The sequence below is a fragment of the Stegostoma tigrinum genome, chromosome X (genome assembly GCF_030684315.1).
Source record: "Stegostoma tigrinum isolate sSteTig4 chromosome X, sSteTig4.hap1, whole genome shotgun sequence".
Classification (NCBI taxonomy): domain Eukaryota; kingdom Metazoa; phylum Chordata; class Chondrichthyes; order Orectolobiformes; family Stegostomatidae; genus Stegostoma; species Stegostoma tigrinum.
In genome coordinates, this window is record NC_081404.1 from 16294150 (window position 1) to 16318810 (window position 24661).

General features: G+C 41.5%; 1 protein-coding gene across 10 annotated transcripts in view; it reads right to left on the minus strand.

Moving 5' to 3' along the window:
* Positions 1–24661, minus strand: part of LOC125448188 (sodium channel protein type 8 subunit alpha-like) — a 326376-nt gene that overhangs the window by 194266 nt on the left and 107449 nt on the right. The gene's annotated exons all lie outside the window — the stretch shown is intronic.

The following is a 24661-nucleotide window of genomic DNA, read 5'->3' on the forward strand; positions in this document are numbered from 1 at the left end:
CTTCTCCTCTATCTATCTTCGATCCGCCTCCCTCTTTCTCCCTATTTATTTCACAACCCCCTTCCCCTCCCACATTTCTGAAGAAGGGTCTAGGCCCAAAATGTCAGTGTTCTAGCTCCTCTGATGCTGCTTGGCCTGCTGTGTTCATCCAGCTCCACACCTTGTTATCCCAGATTCTCCAGCATCTGCAGTTCCTACTACCTATATATCAAACAGCTCCAGCAGAAAAAGAGAAGGAAAATAGATTTGTAAGCAAGAACTGGAAGACTCTCTCTGTCCTTACCTACAAGGTACCAACAATCTTCGCCACTGTTAAGGATACGAGTCAACAATTGAAAACCAGTGGTGTCAGGTTAACAATTTAACACCTCAAGGACTCTAAGGACCTTTAAACTACATAGGCTTTACTCTTCCTCTGCCTTTTATACATCTTATCCACGTCTGATTGCGTGTTTGATGTCACATGATTTCTCCCCATTCCTTGGGGTTAATACATAATTAAATTTCCCTTTCACTCAAACAAACTTTATAATTGGTTCCTTGATTCTGATCATGTTATCTACATCTTCACTTTATGTATAATATAAATAAATAAAAAATTAAAAAATATTTGTACAATTGACTGATAGGCAGTTGAAAAGAGGGTTCAATTCATCTTTCCTCACCTGGTTGCAATGTGAGACTTCTTTACTCTAGTATTCCAACCCCCTTGTAACAAATACTAACACATTACTTGCCTCACTAACTGCTTACTCGATATCTGTAATGTTAACTTTCTATGATTCATGATCACATGGTGTATTAAACATGAAGTTAGATATTTTCCAATCAACCGGATCGGAGATATTAGAAGATATTAGAACCTGGGCCTCCTGACTCAACTACTGCATCAAAAGAGCCCCAGAGTTATTCACTGATAAAATTCCTATTTCAGCAAAACTGCAATCCTCATTTAGACTGCAGCTGTACCACCACCTTCTCAAGGGGAATGACAGACAGTAAATAAATGATGGCATAGCCAGTGATGCCCACATTCCAGAAATGGGAAGAAAATGCCAGGTAATTTCCCTGCAAGGAAGGGGAGAAACTTAAAGATTACCACTGAAGGAAACTTAACAAATGGGCAACTTAAAAAGTCGCATTAGCAGGATGGTGCAACTCTCCATTCTCTGACAGTCAGTCTTTGTATTCTGAACAGTTTTGTGTATCTTATCCAAGGAAAGATGTACTGACATTGAAGGCAGTCTAGAGAACGTTCACTAGGCTGATATCAGGTATGGAGGGACTATCTGATGGGGAGAGGTTGAGTAGATTGGGCCTGTACTCATTGGAGTTTAGATGAATGAGCGGCAATCTTACCAAAACATACAATATTCTTGGGAGACTTGACAGGGTAAATGTAGAAAGGCTATTTTCCCTTGTGGGAGAGTCTAAAACCCAATGGCATTACTTCAGAATAGGGGATCACTCTTTTAAGACAGAGATGAGGAGAAATTTCTTCTCTCAGGAGGTAGTGAATCTATGGAATTCTTTGCTGCTGAGACCTGTCGAAGCTGGGTCATAAAGTAGATTTAAGGCTGAGATAGACAGATTTTTAATCCGTAAGGTATTCAAAGTGACTGCATAAATGAAAACTGTTGCTGATTGTGCAGAGACCAAGGAGTAAGGGAGAAGGAGGATAAAAAAAGTAGGGGCATCAACTCCTTACAGAACAGAATTACACCAAAACTGATGTAAGATCATTTTGCAGCACTTGTATCCATTGCCATTTTAATAAACCACTTTGTTCCATTACTAACGTTTCCATCCTACCTCTGCTACAGTATTCCAGCAAAGCTCTACACAAACTGGAGGAGTTGTACCTCATTTTTCACTAGGGCACTTTACAGCCTTCAGACTCAACAGTGAGTTCAACAAATTCAGAATATAAATCAAAATGGAGGACATTGTTTACAACACCTTTCCCGTTGCCAATGCATTGTTTGCATCGGTTTTCTCTCAGCAGAACTGACATTTTTTCTGCTATTAATGCCTACCACTAACACTTTTTCTGACAGCTAGCAAGAACTGCAGATGCTGGAGTCAGAGGTAACACAGTGTGAAACTGGAGGAACACACCAGGCCAGGCAGCATCAGAGGGGCAGGAAAATGTCAACTTTTCTGCACAGGTTTTCTATGTTTATACTGATACTCTACTACCATTAGCACTCCTTCTGTATTTTGTTCTGGGCACCCTCACCAGCTGTTCACTCACTCCTCCTCCCCACTTTTGTCGGCAACACAGAAAAACATAATTCTCCAGCCTCGTACAGTTCTGAAGAACAGCCTTACCAGACTTGAAACATTAACTCTGTTTTTCTCTCCAGAAATACTGCCTGACCTGCTGAGTTCCTCTTGCACGCTCTGATTTTATGTCAGATCTCCAGCATCAGCAGTATTTTGCTTTAATCCACATGTCCACTGGTTGACTATCTCAACAAGTCTCAGCTCCTGAAGATGTGAAGACAAGAATCTTGCTGGGGTATGACACCATAGATGGTCCTTTGCTACTTTCACTCATGTATCATGCAAGGAAGAGATGTCATCCATGGATTGAATAACTAATGTTACTATTCTTATTCCAGCAGCAGTACTGGAGCAGAAGTAGGCCATTTGGCCCATCAAGGCTGTTCACTCATTCAATGAGATCGTGGCTGATCTGATAATCCACCACTCCAACTTTCTTTTTCCTATACTCCTTGATTCCTTTACTGATTAAAAATCTGTCTATTTTAACTTTTAATATATTTAGTGACCCAGCTTCAACTGACTCCATTAATTTACTCTTCTCTGGCATAAAAACAAAATTCCTCCTCATCTCTGTCTTAAATGAGTGATCTCTCACTCTGAGATTATGCCCTCTTGTCTTAGACTCTCACAAAAGGGGAAACAACCTCTCTGCATCAACCATAAGTCTCCTAAGATTCTTGCACGTTCTAATCAGGTCACCTCACATTCACCAAAATTCCAATGAATAAAGGCCCAAACTGCTCAATCTCTCCTCCATACCCAGGATCAGCTAAATATACCTTCTCTGGACTGTCTCTAATACCAATATACTTTTCCTTAGATAGGCAAATATAGATAGACAGATATAGACAGACAGATATAGGCAGATAGATTAAAAAAATAAAAATACACCAAAGCTGTTCACAGCATTCCAGATGTGGCCTAACTGGTGCCTTGCGTAGTTTTAGCAAGACCTCCCCAGTTTATACTTCATTTCTTTTGAAATAAAGGTTAACACTCTGTTTGCCTTTCTTAGCTGCATGTAAGCTTTTTGTGATTTATGCACAAGGACCCCCCAAATCTCTTTTTGCAGTGTTTCACCTTTTAACTAATATTCAGGCCCTCTATTCTTACTGCTTAAGTGCATAACTTCACATTTTGACACATTATAGTCCATATGCCAAACTTTTGTTGACTTACTTAACTGTCTATATCTCTATCTTCCATTTCCTGGTTCCCCATTATTATTTTCCCAGCCTCATTCTCTAATGGACCCATGTTAACTCCTCCATATATTATGAAGAAGCTTTTCCTATCTATATTTACCCTCCATATTTATTTTCACCCTTTTGTTTGCTCATCTTTTGCTAGTTTATAAAACTTTCCCAATCTATGGCTTAGCACAAATCTTTGCCACACTGCATGTTTTTTCTTACAATTAGAATTTTTAACGTCTCTGGTTAACGATGGTTGGCTTATCTCTGTCCTAGAATCCTTCTTCCTCACTGGGATATGTCTTTGTTGTGAAACTTGAACTATTTTCTTAAATGTCAGCCATTGTTCCTCAACCACCTTTACTGCTAAGCCCCTTCCCCAGTCCACACCAGCAAGCTCTGCCCTCATTCCTATGTAATTACCTTAACTTAAATTTAGCAAAGCTGCTTTTCACTCTCAAACTAAATGCTAAGTTCTACCATATTATAGTCACACTTACCTAGGGAATCTTTTACTCTGAAATCATTGGTTATAAGTGTCATGTTACAGGTTACCAATCCAAAGTAGCCTTATCCTTCCCTAAATTCCTAAATTCCCTAAACAACATATTCAAGGGAACTGTCTTAAATACATTTTATAAATTCTTCCTCATGGATACCTCTGCCATTTTGGTCAAGTTGGCTGATACTCCCCTGCATACCTCAGTGATGGCACCTTGGAATTAGTGGAGAGGTGCAAAGGCACTTGGCAGAATTTAATCTAGGCCATGGAACCTTGTCTGCCAGTAGAGAACCAGCAGCAGCCCACCATATTATGTGGTCACCATCAGGCCCTACATGGGATTAAGGGCCCTGCAATGGAAATCTTACCCTTACACAGGCTCCATTGCTATTAGTGCTACAAAGGAAATGGCAAATGCCAGCAATGCATCTACTAGAGAATAAACAAGGAGGCTCAGGCCAAAGGTGAGCAAGAGTAGGATAGGGCAGGGGTCAGAGGTAAGTACAAGGGGGCAACTTTCAATGGTGAATCCCCCGACCTGCTACTTGTTGAAAATTAAGTGCATCAGTTGGCATCGAGGCACAAAGGCAAGCTTCAAGCCAGGATTTATTTGTTGGCATTTGTTGGCCCTAAGAAATACTCCTGCTCCCCTTGGCCCACAAGCAGTGATGGGAATACAACTGCTTTATAGTTTTGACCTTTCCTCAGAGGTCCAGACAAATAAAGAATGGAAACTGTTAAATGGAGACAGGTAGCCCATCTCAAGTGAGCAGATTCATGGCCCACTCCTGATCTCATCATCATCATTAAAACCAGATTCCTGGGTGGTTTGGGTTCAAATATGCAACTATTAACATCTTAACTTCCCACCCCAATGATGTGGGTGGAGGTGCAAGCACAATCAAGGCCAAATAGCCTCCTCGGAGTCAAAATAATTCTATGATTCTGAAGTATTAACGCCGCTGGACCTGTAATCCAGAACCTCGGGCTAATGCACTGAGGATCATGGGTTCAAATCCCACCATGGCAGATGGTGAAATTTGAATTTCATAAGAAATTTGAAACAAAAAGCTTGTCTAATGGTGACCATGTAATCACGGTCAATTTTCATAAAAACATGTCAGGTTTACTAACATCTTTCCAAGGAGGAAATCTGCCACCCTCACTGGATCTAGGCTACATGTGATTCCAGATCCACACCAATGGGGTTAACTCTTAACTGTCTTCTGCGCAATAAATGGTGGCCTAGGCAGTGACATGCACATCCCATGAACTTTCAGCAAAGGAGCAAATAAGCAGGAACGCACAAGCATGTACTTTTCCCAAATATCAATAGCTATTCATACAATTTAATGGAGAGGCAGAAACATGTAATGAGTAATGCATATGTAATGAGAAGCCCACTTTGGAGACTCTTTTCAGATTTCCTTTTAAAATCACAGTTGCCTTTAGGGTTATTCACCTGGATTTGTCAGATGCCTTTCTTTTGGTAACTGTTGTTGCTGTATGGAGTGAACTATTTGAAGTCAATGATTCCACACCAGGCTATATTAGTCAGGTACTAAATGATACTCAATACCAACATGCCACTATTAGCATGCTCAGCTTCTCTTTTCTGTAACAGTGACTCACTGTCAGTACCCTTCCACATCCACCTCAATAATTTTGGACTTTAACACAACACTGCACTCTTCTTCTATCACCTTTGCCTCTGCAGCCACTTGCTTTGACTAGGAGTTTCTCACAGCCCCATTATCCACATCACCTCCAACCGCACAATGGGCCCTTCTATCAGAATTCTCATTTAAACCTAGATCCCTCCCTATAGTCTCTTTCCCTCACTAAGGTTGAAGGACGACCTGATTGAGGTGTATGAGATTACGAGGGGCATGTACAAGGTGAATAGAAAGCAGCTGTTCCCCTTCGTCAAAGGATCAAGAATAAGGGGTCATAATTTCAAAATGAAAAGCAGGAGTTTACAGGGGATTTGAGGAAAAGCTTTTTCCCCAAACGGGTAGTAGGGGGTTGGAATGCACTGCCTGGCAGGGTAGTTGAGGTGGGAAACTTCACAACCTTTCAAAAATTACTTGGATGAACACTTGAAAAGTTACATCATTCAAGGCCATGGGCCTAGTATGGAAAAGTGGGACTCGGGTAGGGAGTATATTTTTGGTGGTAAAGACGTGATGGGCTGAAAGGCCTCTCCTGTACTATATGGCTCTATGGATAGCTCCACTCATGGGAACAGCCAGCATGGAAATGGTCACCTTACTGTTTCTACTCTACTCACATTAACCTACTTCCCTCTGAACTTACTGCAGTTCACTGTGTCAGGTTGAACCCAAATATTACCATCATATCTGGTGGCAAGGGTAGCACTGCTGTCATTTGGCAAACTAACCTCTACCTTGCAGTGATTGAATGCTAACTGACATATTCTCCCACATTTCCCTGGACCACGATGCCACCATTGAACGTCAAGCCAGGCTGCCACTGAACTTGTCTCCTCTGGAGATCTCTCCCACCCCCTCCTTACGGTCCAACAACCTCACACATCCCACTTCCACCCTCTTCTCAAGATCCACTAACAGAACAGCCTGATCAATACATTATTTCAACCTGCTTCTGCCCCACTGAATGGTTTTCTTATATCTTGGCCATATTTTCTTCTCGCCTTACCCAGGCCTTTCCACTGTTTATTGTCTCCATGGGAACCCATTTAACAGGTTTCTTTCAAGCCTGCTCAGTGCCCCACAGTGAAAAATGTCATGAGCTTTACTTTAAAACTTCCATCCCTCCTTCACTTTTACATGGTCCACCTCTGTGTCTTTCCTCCTCTCCCTCAACTTCTCTGTCTCCAGTTCTGTGGATAGGCTGGCAAACAATAGTTACTACAAGCCCACCATCTCTCAGTTAGCAAGACTACACCGTCTTCCAATGTGCTTCCTACAAAGCCTAGTTTCTCTGCCTGTATAGTCTCTGTTCTGATGATGCCGCCTTCTGTAATAGCTCTCCCGATAATGTCTGTTTTTGGCCCAGCGGAGGATTTCCCCCAACCATGTTTGACAGAGCCCTCAACCCAAATTCATCCTAATTGCCAAATTCCTTCTCTGACTCTGCTTCCCCTCCCTCCCAAAGCCACAAGGTGATTTCCCTTTGTCCTCATTTTCTACCCCACAAACCTCTACATTTGAGAGATCAGCCTCCATCATTTTTCAGAACTCCAACACCAAACTCATCTTCCCTTATTCTTTCTGCCTTTCGAGAGGGACCATTCTCTACTCCAGATCCTCAGTCGCCCTCTAGAGCAAGTGCCATGGGTGCAACACCTGTAATTTTAAGTCCTTTCTTCCAGGGTTCGAATGCTTTCCCCAAATGAACCAGCAACTTAGATACACTTGTTTCAATTTAACATATCTGCATTTGCTGTTGCCAATGCAGTCTTCTATGCTTTGTCGATTATGTCCACAAAGTTCACAAGCCTGATGCTGAGTCTCCTGTTGTCTATCATTAATCCTCCACCTGTTGCCACTGTGATCTCTTTGTCCTCAGCCTCCTGCACTGCTGCACTCTGGTTCAACACAAACCCAAGGAACAGCATCTCATCGTTCAGCTAGACACTGTGGTCTTCTGGATTCAATAAGCTGTTCAACAATTTTAAAATCAGAACCTCTATTCCCATTTTCTTTTTTAAAACTGGAACAGCAAGTTTTGTTAATTCTGTCCTACGTGTGGTGTCTTCTTGTAGTACCTAAGAACTGGGAGCAGATGTAGGCCATTCAGCCTCTCGAGCCTGCTCTGCCATTTAGTACAATCATCTCAGCCTCAACTCCACTTTCCTGTCCACTCTTCATAACCCTTTAACCCATTACTACTTAAAAATCTGTCTATCTCCTCCTTAAATTTACTCAGTGTCTGGTATCCACTACAATCTGGGTACATGAATCCCACAGATTCACAACCCTTTGAGAGAAATCATTTCTCCTCATCTCGGTTTTACATCTGCTACCTCTTATCCTGAAACAATCACCTTTTCTTCCAGACTGTCCCATGAAGAAACATCTTCCCTGCATCTACTTTGTCAATCTCTTTTAGAATCATATAGATCTCCACTCATTCTTCTAAACTCCAGAGAGTATAGGCCTAAACTGTTCAATCTCTCCTCATGAGAAGAACCTTTAATCTCTTTTTGCTTCTTGTCCCTTTACCATTTACAATCATTCCAAGTGATATTGGGCTTGAACTGTTTCTCTCCACAACTGCTGCCAGACTTGCTGAGTTTCTCCAGTGCTGTTTTTATATAATTCCATTTTGCCTTGCGCTATTATCCCATTTGTCATTTAATCTCTTCCGCCTTTCTCCCTTTTGAATACCTTTCATTTTGTTCTTTCCTCCCTTTCTCACCAGCCACGCCTCTGTACATGCTGAAAACTTAGTATATTGGTAGCTTTTATTTCCATCTCTCTTTCTCTGCTGCCTGGCCAGCTCAGTGTTTCCAGCATTTTGCTTTTATTTCAGACTTCCAATATTTGCAGAATTTTGCTTTTTGCATTAGTTTGATAGATGGAGGGGACAATTTTGATGTTAAACTATGTGCCTTTTTAATTGCATAATTTGTACAAGAAACATGGAAGTTGAATCCAACTGAACTTAATTTAATAAAATAGGGCATTTATAATGTACCCTTAGTGCTACTGGTCATTAGTTTCACTGTATCTCAGAGCCAGAATGAAACTAGAAATCCAAAGACTGGGTTTGCCCCAAAGGGAAAATTTCAAACATTTCAAACTCAACTTATTGACTTAAATACTTAAAAGTATTCTCTTATTAATGTTTTACTGGCTGGGATGGGAGCTCTGGGCAAGAGAACTAGAATGTTGAGTTAGGCAGTATGAAGAACCACCAGAAAATGCTGGACATGCCCAGCTGCATTTATGGAGAGAGGAACAGAGCTCATGTTTCAGGTCTGTAATCCTTCATCCAAGCTGGAGAAAGTCAGAGATAATATAGCTTTTCAGCAAGTGCACAGTTGGGGAAAGTGGGGCGAAAGAATAAAAGCCAAGTTCTAGGATGGAAGGCAAGATGACTGTGGTGTGGGTCCAAAGAGGGATGATAATGGTGCAAGGAACAAGAGGAGGATAGAGGAACTGGCCCACCAGCAGTGCTGCAAAGACACTTAGCACAGAGATCCAGTTTTCCTCACCTCTCTTTACTTGCCCGGTTTCCCAAAGCCTTGAGGAAAAAAAAGGATTATAGTGGCAAAGAGTAGAATCCATGTGAAAATGGAAGCCTGCCTCGAATCAACTGATTTGTCTCATGAATGTGGATTAGTCAGCCACGCACCCTCTTCCATTAAAACCAGAAAGTGAATGAATTAGGGTCAGCTCAGACTTCTTCTCACTCAACAGAACTTTGTCCAAATAAACTCAAGCAATGATGCTGCGTCTAGATCAACATCGCTACTGCACAGTTCTATTTCTTTTTGCTCACTTGTTTTTGGAGATCTTTCCCAACTCACTGTCAGGAGATGTTGCAATGAACCAGCTTTCTCCCACCACCCCCCCTCCCGCCATGATAGATATCTTACAGCCAAATGTGGCAGTGCAACAAGAAGAGAACAAGAACGTGCACTTCTATATCGCCTTACTGCATTTTCAAGAAATCCTCGATCCTTTGTGCCAATGAAATAATATTGAAATATCATTATGCAGGCAAGTGTGACAATGAATTTGCATACAGCAAGCTCCCACTAACCACAAATGAATAAATGACCAAATAATTCATTTCTGCCAGTGGTAGTTGAGGGAGAAACATTGTCTACAATCACTTATATCTAAGTGAACAACATCACAGCTGAAAAACAGCACCACTGACAGTGCAGCACTCCCTTGATATGGTACTGTATTCTCAACCCACACTAGGGCCTCAACTTCTGAAATAAAAGCTACAGCCCACAATGCACTGAGTCAGAGGAGAGAGTAACACAAACGAGAGGTCACCAGAGAATCAAATCAATTCTAATTCCCATGCCAATATATTAATTGTGGGGCCATCCTCACTTCAGTTAATATTTTCAGTCAAGCATGAGTTCATGAAGATAGATGATGTCTGGCTTAGGAGAAAAGATTACTGTTCTCTTTCGATTTAGCAACAATCATTTCCCTAAGGGCAATTAAATTCCCTGATCTTGAACAAGGTGATTGGGTTTACCCTCATAAAACCAGCCACTATTTCACCCTGTCCCAATTTCCAAAGCCAATCACCTTGAGCCATCTGGATGAGATTGCCTGTTTAGGACAATTTGGAGTCAAATTATGACCAGTTTTGGGCTACAGAGATTTGCATAGAAATACAAAGAAGTTACAACCTGATTGCAAGCCAAATGACTCAACCAATCTGTGTCAACCTTTACTTCCAGGTAAGCAGTTAGTCTTAATCGTTCTTGCCTGCCATTTCAGAATTGTTACAATGCAGGAGGAGACTACACGGTCCACCATGCCTGCACCAGGTCTTCAATTGGGGCATCATTTCAAAGTGCCAATCTCCTGCCTTTTCCCCATGCCCTTTTAGACTATTTCTATCCAAATAACCATCCAAAACCCTCCAGAATGCCTCAAATCAAACCTGCCTCTACCACTTCCAGCAAGTGCATTCTAGACCTTAACTATTTGCTGAGTGAATTTGCATTTTCTCACTTCACCCTTGGTTCATTTTCACATCACTTTAAACCTATGCCCCTCCTGTCCTTGTTCCTTTTACATGTGGGAACTGCTTCTCCCTGTTTATTCTGTCCAGCCCCTGCTCATGATGTTGAAAACCTCTAACAGATCTCCCTCTCAGCCTTCTTCTCTCCAAGGAGAACAGTCCCAACTTCTTCAATCCATCCTCATCGCTGAAGTTTCTCATTCCCGGAACAATTCTTACAAATCACTCCTGCACTCTCTTTCCAATGCATTCCCATCTTTCCTGTAATGTGCCACGTTCTCCTGTTTACTGCCTTGACCTAGCCACCACCTCAAACAAGTTTTGAATGTTGACAGCTTCCTCCTTACCCCTGATCTCAGCAAGTGCCTCACAGTCTCACAACCACCTATGCAAACATTTTTAAGCTCAATTCATCTTGTCTTTTGTTCTGTACTTCTCAACTACTGGAAACAGTCTATCCATTTAGATGCTGCTATATTGCCAACCATCTAATTAAATATCAATTCACCCCACAATGTGCAGTGTTGTAACAGAATCCCAATTTTTCCTAGTTTACCTTTGTCTTTCAGTATCCTCATACCTGCTGAGAAATTCTAGGATCTTGCATTCTTAATAAAGTAATTCTCTTTTTCAATTAAAAAAAAAGTACTTTGCATGCCTTTGTTTCTTTCTAAGAAATGCTCCATTACGTCTCTACAACTTAGGCACACCAGCTCATCTTTCAATTCACCTAGCTCACTAGACAGCCTTCTCAAATTTGCCCTCATTGAATTTGATATTCTGCACCTAAGAATATGGGGTGCAACTGCTCCAAACCTTCAGGAACTGTAAAAGAAAGAATTTTAACAAAACGTGAGAAGACACTTTGGAGCAACTTCTCAAATGGCTGGATGGACTATTAGTTGATGTGAGCAAACGAAGCACACATCTGTGCACATTTCAAGGGAAAAACAGATCATTGTTTAAAGCAGATGATCAAAACGGGATTTGGGAGGGAAAGCAGTGCATTGGGATCACTTCTAAGTTGTTCAAGAAAACAGCAACTACAGGAAAATGTTTTCCAAAGCAAACAACTGTGGATGCTGGAAATCCGAAATAAATGCTGCAGAGACTCAACAGATCAGGTCACAGTTGTGGAGACAGAAAAGGGATACTCTTTGAGCCAAAGATGACCTTTCAACATCAAATGAACGATAACTCGGCTTTGCTCTCTCCACAGATGCTGTCTGACTTGCTGAGATTTTCCAGCACGTTTCCATTTTGATTGCAGAAAAATGTTTCTTCGGTGTTACATAGAAATCAGGAGCAAGAGTTTCCCAAAGAGCTTCTCAACACTTTTTCACCAGTCAGTCTGGTCATGGCTGAGCTTTTACTTCAACTCCACATTCTCATAATTCCCTTGATTTCCTTAACATCCAACAACAATCTTTCAACCTCAGTCTCAAATATTCAGCTTTCTGAATCAGAATTCCGAAGATTCAAAAGTCTTCAAGTGAAAAAAAAATCACACTGCATCTTAGTCCTAAATGGCCTACTTGCATTCTTAGGCTGCAACCCTCTGGACTCCCTGATCACCAGGAACATCCTTCTTGCATACACCCTGTCCAGTCCTGTTAGAATTTTACAGGTTCTATGAGATTTCCTCCTCATTCTTCTAATCTTCAGCGAATACAACCCCAACCGATCCAGTCTCCTCTTCATATATCAGCCCTGCCATCCCAGGAATCAGTCTGGTAAACATAGGCTGCACTCCCTCCATCACCAGAACATCCTTCCTCAGGTAAGGAGACCAAAACTGTCCACAATACTCCAGGTGTCGTCTCACCAAGGCTCTACACAATTGCAGCAAGGCAGCCCTACTCCTGTACTCAAATCTTCTTGCTATGAAGGCCAACAGACCATTTACCTTTTTCACTGCTAACTGGTACACAAGGAATTCAATCTTATTGCACCACCCCTTTTCCAATTTGTTGCCATTCAGATAATAATCTGCCTTCCTATTTTTGCTCCCAAAGTGGATCATCTCACACTTATCCACATTAGACTTTATCTGCCATGCTTTTACCCATTCATGCAATTTGTCCAAATCACACTGAAGCATATCTGCATTGTCCTCACAGTTCACTCTCCCACTCAGCTTTGTGTTATCTGGAAACATGGAGATATTACATTTAGTTCCCTCATCCAAATCATCAATATATGTTGTGAATAGCCGGGGGTCCAAGCACTGATGCAAGGCTGCCACTGGGAAAAAGACCTGTTCATTCCCACTCTTTGTTCATTGTCTCCCAACCAGTTCTCTATCTATCTATGTCAGTACACTGCCCCTAATCTCTGACAGTGGGCCTTATCAAAAGTCTTATGAAAGTCCAAGCAAATTACATCCAATGGCTCCTCCTCATCAACTCCATGAGTTCCATCTTCAAAGAATTCCAGCAAATTTGTCAAGTACAACTTCTCCTTCATAAATCCATGCTGACGCTGTTTGAACCTGTCAAGATTGAGAACAGACAAGAGAAGAGGAACGAGAGAAAGAAAGATAGACTGAGGATGGGCAAGGGCATTATGAGGTAGAAATTACAGCATGCAGCAAGGGAAGACAAAGAAGTAGGTAGACATCCAATAGACATATGGGTGGCACAGAAGGGGATCGCAAGAGAAGAACTAAGGTGGAAGAAAGGAGGGCAATAGCAAAAAAGAAAGATGGATGAGAGAAAGGGGAACAACATGAAGGAGGAGAAACAAGGTTGAAAGCAAAGAATAAGAGAAAAAAGATTATAAATGAAGGGTAACTTTGGGCAGGCAGAGAAATCAAGCTGAGCTCAAACAATGACAGGCAAATTCTGCAAAATCAGCTGCCAGGCAGATGATATGCTATGAGTGGGCACGTTGTACACAGGTACAATTTCTAGTTTATTACACAGATTACCCTGTGTGTTTTCTTCCGTCATTTGTATTGGAGTAAAATAATTGTTCAGAAATATTACTAATGTCTTTGGTGCAAACAAAACAAAAAAAAAACATTTTGAGTACAAGACTGCCATGAATAATTTGGTATTTTTTAAGTATATTCTGGGCTTCAACCTCCTATAACTTTTTTAAAAATATCAATTTCTGTCAGAACACACTGGCCAGATTTGATCTCACACATACTAAAAGGAATTCTAAAAGTAGTAGACAAATGTAGATGTCTTTTGTCATTTCAGTTTCATAGAACATCTCATTAAATATGTCACAAATGCAATAAAACATTAATGGGAACAAACAGGATTACTTAACTGACAGATGTTGTCTATGCATTCAAATTATTGTCAAAAACAGCTGACCTTTGTCAGCTTAGATGATCTTAAAATGTACGGAAACTGGAATGATACTTTGATCCAGCAATTTTACATTTCCCACATGACACTGCACTAAATACACAGGTTGCGGCTTCGGGAAACAAACTTAAATGACCATCCTATTATTACAGCTAAATATGACCACTGACTGCCTAAAGATGGCTGTCAAAGATTACTGCAAATTTGCAGGGCTAAGTGGCAAATGTTGTTATGCCAGCAAACCTGCCAGTCAATTTTTTTTACATCTGTCCTGCGTCTGCTAGTAAAGGACTAGGATTTATATAGCGCTGTATCAAATCTCCCTCAAATTATAGTGCACAAGAAGCACTTCAGGATGAACTCCTCTGAAGTGCTGCCACTCGTTTTGTCATGTCACCTGGCAACTGCTCCACACGTAAGGTCACACCAGTAAAAACAAAACAAATGATCAAACACTTTTGATGATGTTGTTTGAGGGAGAATGTTGGTGAAAACTTTGACAAAACATCAACTTATACAGTCAGGCTGCACCTCAGTATATTGGGTCACTTTAGGAATCTGGTAGCCTGTGCCACGCTATGTAAAACAGCAGACTATTTAAAAGACTTCATTTCCCATCAATGACATTGTCGCAGGACTTGCCCTTCCTTTGTATACATTTCACCAACCAACTGCTTTCCACTGTATGTTTTTTCCATATCCAAAAGGTTAAAATAAATGCAACCACGTTGAATGAGATTACACTTGTCTACACCACAGTCAAGATTTGTGTATACAACCACTATTCACATTTTAAAACATCCACTTAGGGACATTTAAAAACAAGACAAATTTAGAAGTTCTGAAGAAGAGTCGCATTGGACTTGAAATGTCAACTCTGTTTCCCTCTCCACAGATCCAGTCAAACCTGCTTAGTTTCTCCGACATTTTTGGTTTTTATTACAAATTTGATACCTATGATTCCAACAAGTTTTCTCGACCAAAAAGTGTACATTCCAATTCCGCTACCCACCGCCCCCCCCAAACATGTGATAATGACAATCATCCAAAAGGCATTCTGTACTGCAACAAGACAAATGGCACTCTCCAGCTCTCTCTCCAGCTGGCACAAGTTCGTACAGCAAAGAGTTAAATCACACTGACCAGCCAGGTCCTGCACTCAGTCCTCAAGCTGAGCCAAATGAGCTTGACCAGGCCGTTTTAGGTCAGTTGTATGGGCCTGCACAATTTCTAGTTTAGAGAAGAAGAAAGTCACAATTCATGCTAGAAATAGATGTGTTTAAATATAATGTGTTCTCAAATTACAGCCTGCAAATACAATTCTTGAGTAACATATAAAACCAGGCATTCTCTTCGACATTCATTGTGAGACCAGGTTTGTCAAGTGAATAGAGATTCCTACATGCTTATTATATTTGTGTATATTTTTGTAATATTTTCCTCCAACATTCTTTTATATTAAAGATGAACTGGGCTCATCTAAGGAATTTCCTCATTTGTGAAAATAGGTTTATTTTAATTTGTTCATAGGATTGGGTGTCAGTGACCAGGCCCAGCATTTATTGCCCATCCCTAATTGCCCAGAGGGCAGTTAAGAGTCAACCACATTGCTGTGGATTTGAAGATACATGTAGGCCAAACCAGGTAAGGATGGCAGATTTCCTTCCCTAAAGAGCTAGAGTGAACCAGATGGGTTTTATAACAACTGATGTGGTCACCGTTAGACCAGTTTTCATGTTTACTGAATTCAAATTTCACCAACTGCTTTGGTAGGATTCAAAACTATATCTCCAGGACATTAGCCTAAGGTGTATTACAAGCCCAGTGACATTACCACTGCACCAACTCATACAGAGGTGATGGAGTCATGCAAAAGCAAGCACTGCATCACACAGAGATAATGGGAACTGCAGATGCTGGAGAATACAAGATAACAAAGTGTGAAGCTGGATGAACACAGCAGACCAAGCAGCATCTCAGGAGCACAAAAGCTGACACTTCGGGCCTAGACACTTCATCAGAGGCTGTCTGATGAAGGGTCTAGGCCCGAAATGTCACCTTTTGTGCTCCTGTGATGCTGCTTGGCCTGCTGTGTTCATCCAGCTTCACACTTTATTATACTGCATCACACAGATTTTATTTAAAGGCAGAAATTTTACCAAGACCTAACAGAATGACATTTTTTGGTTCAAAGGAAATCAGTTTTTATGTGATTTTTGTTGGTGACATGGGGACAGAAAGAGAACTTGGAGTAAAAGGGAGATCCAGAGAAGAAACATGATAAACTTAAAGCTGCTGTAATTAGGGCAAGTTCAGAGAAGGAAACAGATCATGTCAGGAAGGAATGCAACTGCCATGGAGAGAAATGGTTAGCTTTGGCAGCTAAAACAGTGAACAAGCCACCTAAAAAGGAAATTAATAACTTCAACGATGCAAGAAAACAAAGTTGAAACAACTCCACAGAGGCCAGTATCCCATCAACAAGTCACCCTTTATTTACACATGGAGAGACCCTGACACTGATCCAGCTTCCTCAGAGCCAGCTCTGAGTGAACAGAACCTCTGACACTCCTGTTTATATCTGTCAGTCAGGGCTCCCTGATTGGATCAAATTAACAGCCCCAATCAGGGAACTCATGTTCTATGAAATATACCTTGCTGACCTTTTTACAATCACTACATCTCTCCCCCTCTGAGTCACACCTCCTGCATCATTTAAGCACCGGGTCACGTTCTTCCAACTCTGCCTCTGGTGCAGGTGGTGTGTGATGGGCAGTAGCTCGCCTCTCACACCCGGTGACCGGGAGGGAAAACCCATGGGCTCCAGAATGGTCGGAAAGGCTGTTGAGGAGTTAGGCATGTTTTGCTCCTGCACCGTTGGCAAGTTTGCAGCTTTCTTGTGGTCCATGCGCTTGGCCAGGACTGTCACACCTACTCAAACTTTATACATCACTGGACCTGATCTCATGGTGACCATGCCTCTTACCCATGCAGGGCCATTCTTGTGGTTCCTACAATAAATTTTGTTCCCTGATGTAAACAGTCTCACTCGCTTAGCGAAGTCTTATGTCCACTATTGATGTTCCTGTTTCATTTTCCCAGCATCCAGGTCCAGGAAAATCTGATTAAACCTGGTGTAGAGTGTTTTCCCCATTAGAAACTCTGCTGGATTTATCCTTGTAGTTGCATGAGGGGTTCTGGGACAGTTTGTTATCTGGTGAAGCTGTCGGCTGTTTCTTTAAGCCTGCCTTCAAAGTTTGGACTTGCTCTTTCTGCCAGACCCTTGGATGATGGATGGTATGGTGCTGCCCTTATCTGGGGAATGCCATTTGACTTTAGGAAGTACTCAAATTCCCTGCTGATAAACGATGGCCCATTATCTGTGACCAACACTTCCAGGAGTCCATGTATTGCAAAAGATGTGTACAGATTTTCTATCACCATCCCCATGTTTGATGAATGAACTCTATTTATGTCTAGCCACTTTGAGTGGCCCTCTACAATGATTAAGAACATTGAGACCATGAAAGGACCTGCATAGACAATGTGCAAACAAGTCTAGGGTTTACCTGGCCAATCCCACAAATGTAGGGAAGCTGGTAACAGTAATTTCTGTCCTGTTGGCACTGCCTAGTCCTCTTTAAGTAGAAGTAGCAGGCATTTGTGGTCCGTTATTATGACAAAACCTTATCCATAAAAGGTATTGGTGGAACTTCCTGACTCCAAATATGACCGCCAAACCTTCCTTCTTGATCTGGGTGTATTTAGAAAATAGAACACAGAACAGAACAGCATAATGCAGGTCCTTCGGCCCATGATGTTGTGCCGACCTATTATCCTACTAAGATCAAACTACCCTGCATACCCTACATTTTACTATCCTCCATGTGCCTATCCAAGAGTCACTTAAAAGTCTCTAAAGTATCTGACTCCACTACCACTGCCGGCAGTACATTCCACATGCCCACCACTCTCTGACATCTCCTCTATACCTTCCTCCAATCACCTTAAAATTATGCTCCCTTGTAATAGTCATTTCTGCCCTCGGAAACAGTCTGTAACTATCCACTCTATCCCTCTCATTTATGCTCTGCATTAGCCAAAGTCCTGGATGAATATGCCATTGGGCATTCCTCTCCATTTGGCCACCTACGAGGTACTGTATGTCAATACCAGATCTCAGTTGGGATCATAGTGTGCCAACACCTTACAGGGTGATAGCTGCTTCTTCACTTCCCTGAAAGCTATGGCTTGTCTACATGACCATTTCCAAGGCTGATCCTTTTTTAGGAGTTGATGCAAAAGTGCCAGGATGGAGGCCTGGTTATATGTGAAATTTCCCTAATAATTCACCAGCCCAAGGAAAGACCTCAGCTCCAGTACAGACGTGGGAGCCAGGGCACATATGATTGCCTTCACTTTAACTTCCAACAGGTGCAACCTGGTCTTGTCGACTCTGTAGCCCACTAAGTAATCTGGGGTGTCTGGAAAAATATGTGTTCCAACCTAAGGCATATACCTGCCTGGGAGAAACATCTAAGAACTATGTCCAAGTTCTAGAAGTGCTCCTTATTGGGTTTCCCTATTATTAGCACATCATCGAAATAAATGGTTACCTTGTAAAATGTTCTCCATCATCCGCTGAAAAATGGCACAGGCTGACGATACCCCAGATTGCTGTCCTGTATATCGGTACAAACCCTTATGGATATTAATTGTAGCATACTTCTGGGAATCCTCATCTAATCACAATTGCAGGTACACATAGCTCATGTCCAGCTCTGTGAAGGGCAGCTCCCCTGCTGGCTTTGCATATAAATCCTTTACACCAGGGATTAGGTATTTATCCAGCTACAAAAAGCGATTTACTGTTTAAAGTCCCTACAAAGGCAATCCAACCCATCAGACTTCAGAATCAGTACAACCAGTGCTGCCCATTCAACAGATCTCTGTTTGATGATTCCTTCACTTTCCAGCTTTCTGATTTCTGCTTCTACATTTGCACATAAGGCAAGTGGCACTGGGTAGGCCTTGCAGAATCATGGAATTGCTTCCTGGTCAACATGTAAGGTGGCTTTGGTCCTCTGAGAGACCCTAGACCTTCCTGAAAAGCATCCGGGTATTTAATTAGGACTTCACTCAGGCAGCCACTTTCTAATCGATAAACATTGAGCCAATCTAACTGAATCTTTTTCAACCAATTTTGCTTCATTAAGCTTGGGCCCAAGCCTTTTACTGCAATCAGTGGTATCTGAACCAGCTGTTCCTCAAGTGAAGTTGTGCCCTTAATCTGCAAAGGTTCCCCAGTATAGGCTCTCAGTCTAGTCGGGGTCTTGAGCAAACTTAAAGGTTCGAGTCTAGAATGAATTTTGTTCAAGACTGGTTCTGTGATCATTGAAATGGCCAGGCCAGTATCGGTCGCCACTAGAACCAAGTGACTACCGAACCAGACATTTATTTTGATTGGCTCTGATTTGGATGTTGCTAAGCAATTCAGCAGTTCCAAACCAGCTGTAGGTGGACTTTCCAGGGTGTGCACTCTCCTGGATACTGGCCTATGAGTTCTCTTATTCAGTTTAGGTCTACTGGCACTCTTTTGCTGTCTAGAGTCCACATACCAGCAACAACTTACAATGCCAATAACAACTACAATTGTTTGCCAGCCAAGATCCTTGAGAAAATTTTAACCGTTTGGCCAAGGCTTGGCTTTATTTTGGGGTTTTGCTGTGGGCTGACCAGAGTCCCTCTGCACATGATATGCCTTGAGTGAGGCTGTACAACTGCCTTCACTCAAGTGGTGTTTCCCAAGCTCAGTCGGACTGGCAAGGAGGTCGGGCCTGGTATGAAGAGCAAGTCTCGTTCAAACTGGAATAGCCGGTCACCATCTCCTCCTTCATGAAAAATTTTGCATTTAAAAATGATCTGGAATGTCATTCAGGATGAGTCACTTACATAATGCCAAGAATTGTAACTAGCCTATCACAGCAATGACCTAATTAGGTTTGTGGAGTCACTCGGACCGTATTCACATTTAACCATTGATTCCTCAGCTCAAAGGCCAGTACTATGATGACAGATTGAGTACAGTATGGAAGAATGTGAGGTGATCTCATTGAAACATATAAAATTCTTCGAAAGATTGGACAGAGGTGGCATGGTGGCTCAGTAGTTAGCACTAATGCCTCACAGCGCCAGAGACCCAGGTTCAATACCATCCTCCGGCAACTGGTTGTGTGAAGTTTGCATGTTTTCCCTGTGTTCTCATGGGATTCCTCCAGGTGCTCCAGTTTCCTCCCACAGTCCAAAGATGTGCTGGTTAGGTAGATTGGCCAAGCTAAATTGTCCATACTGTCCAAGGATGTGCAGGCTACAAGGGTTAGCCATGGCATATGCAGGGTTACAGGGATAGGGTTGGGGGGTTTAGATCTGGGTGGGATGCTTTTCAGAGGGTCGGTGCGGACTCAATGGGCCAAATAGCCTGTTTTCACACTGTAGCAATTCTAGGATATGAATCTATTTAGACGTGGAGGGCCCTTGAAACTGATTCATCTCTCAGATTGAACAGAACCCCTGACATTTCTGTTTATGTCTGTCAGCCAGGGCTCCCTGATTGGGGCTGTTAACCTGGTCCAGTCAGGGAACTCATTCTGAGGTCCAGCTGGCTGACTTCTTTATAATCATGACAGATTGCAACTTCAGAAAGAGATTCTGCATCCTTAGAACTGAAAAAAAGGAACAAAAATAGAAACTGCTGGAGAAATTCGGAAGATCAGGCAACATCTGTGGAGAGAAAGCAGAGTTAGTGTTTCAGGTCAAGTTCTTCAAAAAAAAAGCTTGCTTTGAGGGTAGAAGCAACAGTCAGGCTGGCTAACATAAGCAAGCAAACAAATCAAAGTGGGGAAATAGGGTCCAGGCAGCACAAGAAGAGAACAGATAGTGCCAAGAAGTGGAAAGGGGGAAATCAGCATATAGGCCTGGCAGGAATAGACTGACAGATTTCTGTGCTAGTCATAAATTTGGCATTATAAGTTTATTCTACATTTGAAACATAAAATGTTGCTTGACTCAGAAGTCTCATCATTGTTTTCAAACCCATCAAGCCCCCCCAACCCAAGCACCCCCCCCCCCACCACACACACACACACACACTTATGCGATCCCTGCACTCTTCTAATTCTGGCCTCTTGAGCATCGAGGAATTTACTTGCTCCATCATTAGTGGTGATGCCTTTTGCTGGATCCCCAAAGTCTAAAATTCCATCCCTAACGCTCTCCTCCTCTCTACCTCCCTTTCCTCTTTTAAAACGCTGCTTAAAACCAACGTTTTTGGTCACCTGCTCTAACATCCCTTCACGGCACTTGGTTTGATCATTCCCACCAGTTTTCTGTACCCAAGAGCAGACTTCCCATTTCCCTTCCCCACTTTTGTCGTTTAAAAACGTCCCAGTGAAGCACCTCAGGATATTTTGTTTTGTTAAAGGTTCTACATAAAAATATATTTTGGGTGTTGTATTCCTGACAAAGTCTCAAGCCTCTATAGCTTCCACATCATTGATGAAATCCAAGCCAAATAAATCTAGATTGAAAATCTACAAAGAGCCTCAAGGCCATTTACAAACATATAGAAAACTTACCTAGCTGTTATTTTAGGATATATCCCTGGTCTATAAGCTACCTAACTTCTTCTTTGACACAACAAAATTCATATTAATAGAGAACCTGTTAGGAAAATGCTGAACCTTCCATCATATAGAGATTTATACTGAGTTCCATTAACAAGTTTATTCCAATCTATTAAGGCCTCCTGTTGACCGTTGGCAGACATCTGCAAGCTAACTGCATCATTCACTTCACTCCTCTTTGCAATAACTTTTAGAACTTGCAAAGCTTCATATGTAAGGCAGTCCAGGAAAGAACAGAGTAAGTGCTCATCAAGGTGAAGGATGCTGATGCAAGCAAATGGAATACGTGCCCATTCCAAGAGCTCAACATCAGAATCTGTCCCAAATCAGGTACTTCATCACATGATATCAACTAAATCCTCCTTTATACCAGTAAAATACTGCTTCACATCTCCTGCTGCATCGTTTGTGACATTTTCCAAACCTAAAAATCGTACATAACTTCACAATCTTGCACTTTGAGCCCATATTCGGTTAAAAACCAGACTGAGACGTTCACTTAAAGAGCAATTCTACGCCGAGAATAAGTTAATTTAAAACAGAGAGTACTGTATGCTTTCACAACAGATATCACATAGCTACTGTCTCACCTATTGAGGTCCCAGTCTAAGGATACAGAGTCGGTCATTTAGGCCTGAGGTGAGGAGAAATGTCTTCACCCAGAGAGTGGACAGCCTGTGTAATTCTCTGTCACAGAAAGTGGTTGAGGCCAAATCATTGTTTGAGTTCGAGAAGTAGTTATAATTCCTAAGGCTAAAGGGATTGTAAAATATGAGGAGAAAGCAGTATGAAGTTGGGTGATCAGCCATGATCATATCGCAGCAAGCTTGCAGGGCTGAATGGCCTACCCTTGCTCCTATTTTCTATGTTTCTATGAGTATTGTGAAATGTACAAAATTTCTAGGGAAAATCAGGGAACAGAGCATTTCCTGATGGCAACAGTAGTGAATGTTATTCTTTGTTTCATCTCTACCAACGTAGTATGCAGAAGAAAAAAAGAATTCAACTCTGCAGCTGGAGCATGATATACCTTCCCCCAATAAAAAGTTACCAGTATACCTGCTACTGGGTAAATAAGGCACGACAAATCCAGAAAATACAGGCATCTTCCCAGCCTCCACACCTCAGCAAACAATATTCCATTCCTACAAGCTCCATCTTGGGATTCTCACATCTATGGTTAATTTATGAACCTGGCCTTGTAATAAGAGTCTGTTGTCACTGGGAACCAAGCTGACAAATTGACAAGTCAGGAGCCATTTATGCTGCAGGCCCATGCTCACTTAGAACTGGGTTGAGACTGTCAGAATTCATTTTCATCCATACTCTTGCAGCCAGCAGAGACTTTCACCCCATCAGCCTGGAGTAGATTTGAACCCATGACTGCAGAATCTCTTGATGTCTCAAACAATTCTTGGTGGAAAATAAAGTTTGCCAACTGAGATTCGGTCCTGCTCTACTCAATCCACTGAAAACAAGATTGAAAATATTCCTTACCCAGTATTAATACGATTCCTTGCATCTCCATTTTCTATTCGCACTTACAATGCCACAGTATTAAAGTGAACAGACAATTTCACAAAAGCCTAGCTCCAATTTTATATCAACTAAATCTCAAATCTCAGTCCTGTTCCCACATCTGGTTTACTCTCAAGTCCTTGCCACTGACACAACACATGAACATCCTGACAGGAAAAATTTCAATCAAAAAAAAATGTGTTCAGTTGATGCTTTTTTAATTTGTAAAAAATTGAGCCATGTTTTTATCCAATCAATGTAACAGCACCTAATATAGGAAAACATCACCAGAAAACAAGGTTGTCTGGGCAGCAAGGTCTGATGAACCTGACATTATATGAAGAAGGAAACATTTCGTAAAAGAGCTGACAATCTGTCAACTATAATTTTCAAATCCTTTCAACTTAATAGGACAAACGTTGTGGTTGTCTAATAAGTCAAAAATGGATGGGGTTTTTGCATAGTAGCAGAGAATGTGCCATTCCAAAGACACCAAGCTGGGACGGAGGAGTTGGATTTAGGAGGGTGGGAGTGCTGGTGGTGGTGAAGCAACAATAATTGTTGCATATTTCTAACTTTCTACCTAATGTTATGGTCTAATTTAAAATGGGTTGCAGCATTTAAAAAATGAGCAGAACAATTATAAGCTAAGTTTTGTCCCTCACAGGTCCAATTCTTAAGGCTGTTGTTATTCAAGAAAATGCATCTAATTTTTTACTTTCATCCTGCAGTATATGTTTGAGGCCATCATCATTGCTGGGGTAAACTATGGTTTCAAGGACAAAATATTTTACTCCTACTGCCAATAAACATGATACACAAAAACATGGGACAGTGCAAAATGGCTTAATTGTGATAAAGCCTTGCATCCATCTTAGCAAGAATCTCCTATTTTAATTGGGGCATCTCTGTCTTGGTATAATGATGGCTGGCATATAATGGGCTGATATAATGGTAGGCTCATGTCTTGAGTCTCATTCATATTTCAGTCATGAAACTCTACAATGATCATGGATATGTTAACCCTTTCCTAATACATGCGAGCCTTATTGTGAACATTGTATGACTGCTGATATAAATCAGATAAACACTAATTTTAAAAAACAGGGAAAAATACATATGCTTGGAAAGTGTGACTTTGTAAGTATTACTCAATTGATAATTAAAAACAACAAGTTTGTCGCTGTTGCAAGACAGCTATGACAGCACTCGGGGCAATGAACAAAGCTCTTTCAAATGGAAGTCAGTCATAGGTCAAGGCTGAGACTGTAAAATTGCCACAAGGGAGGTATGATCCAATTTTACAAGATACCAGAAATATGAGACCAAAATGTAGACTTAAACTTGTAACTTGTGACCTATTTCCCCTAAGACAATTATTGGCATGTGACTGTTAACCTTTGCAAGTGAGAAATATCAAAACTATTTTTCCAACCACACCTCTGGTACTTC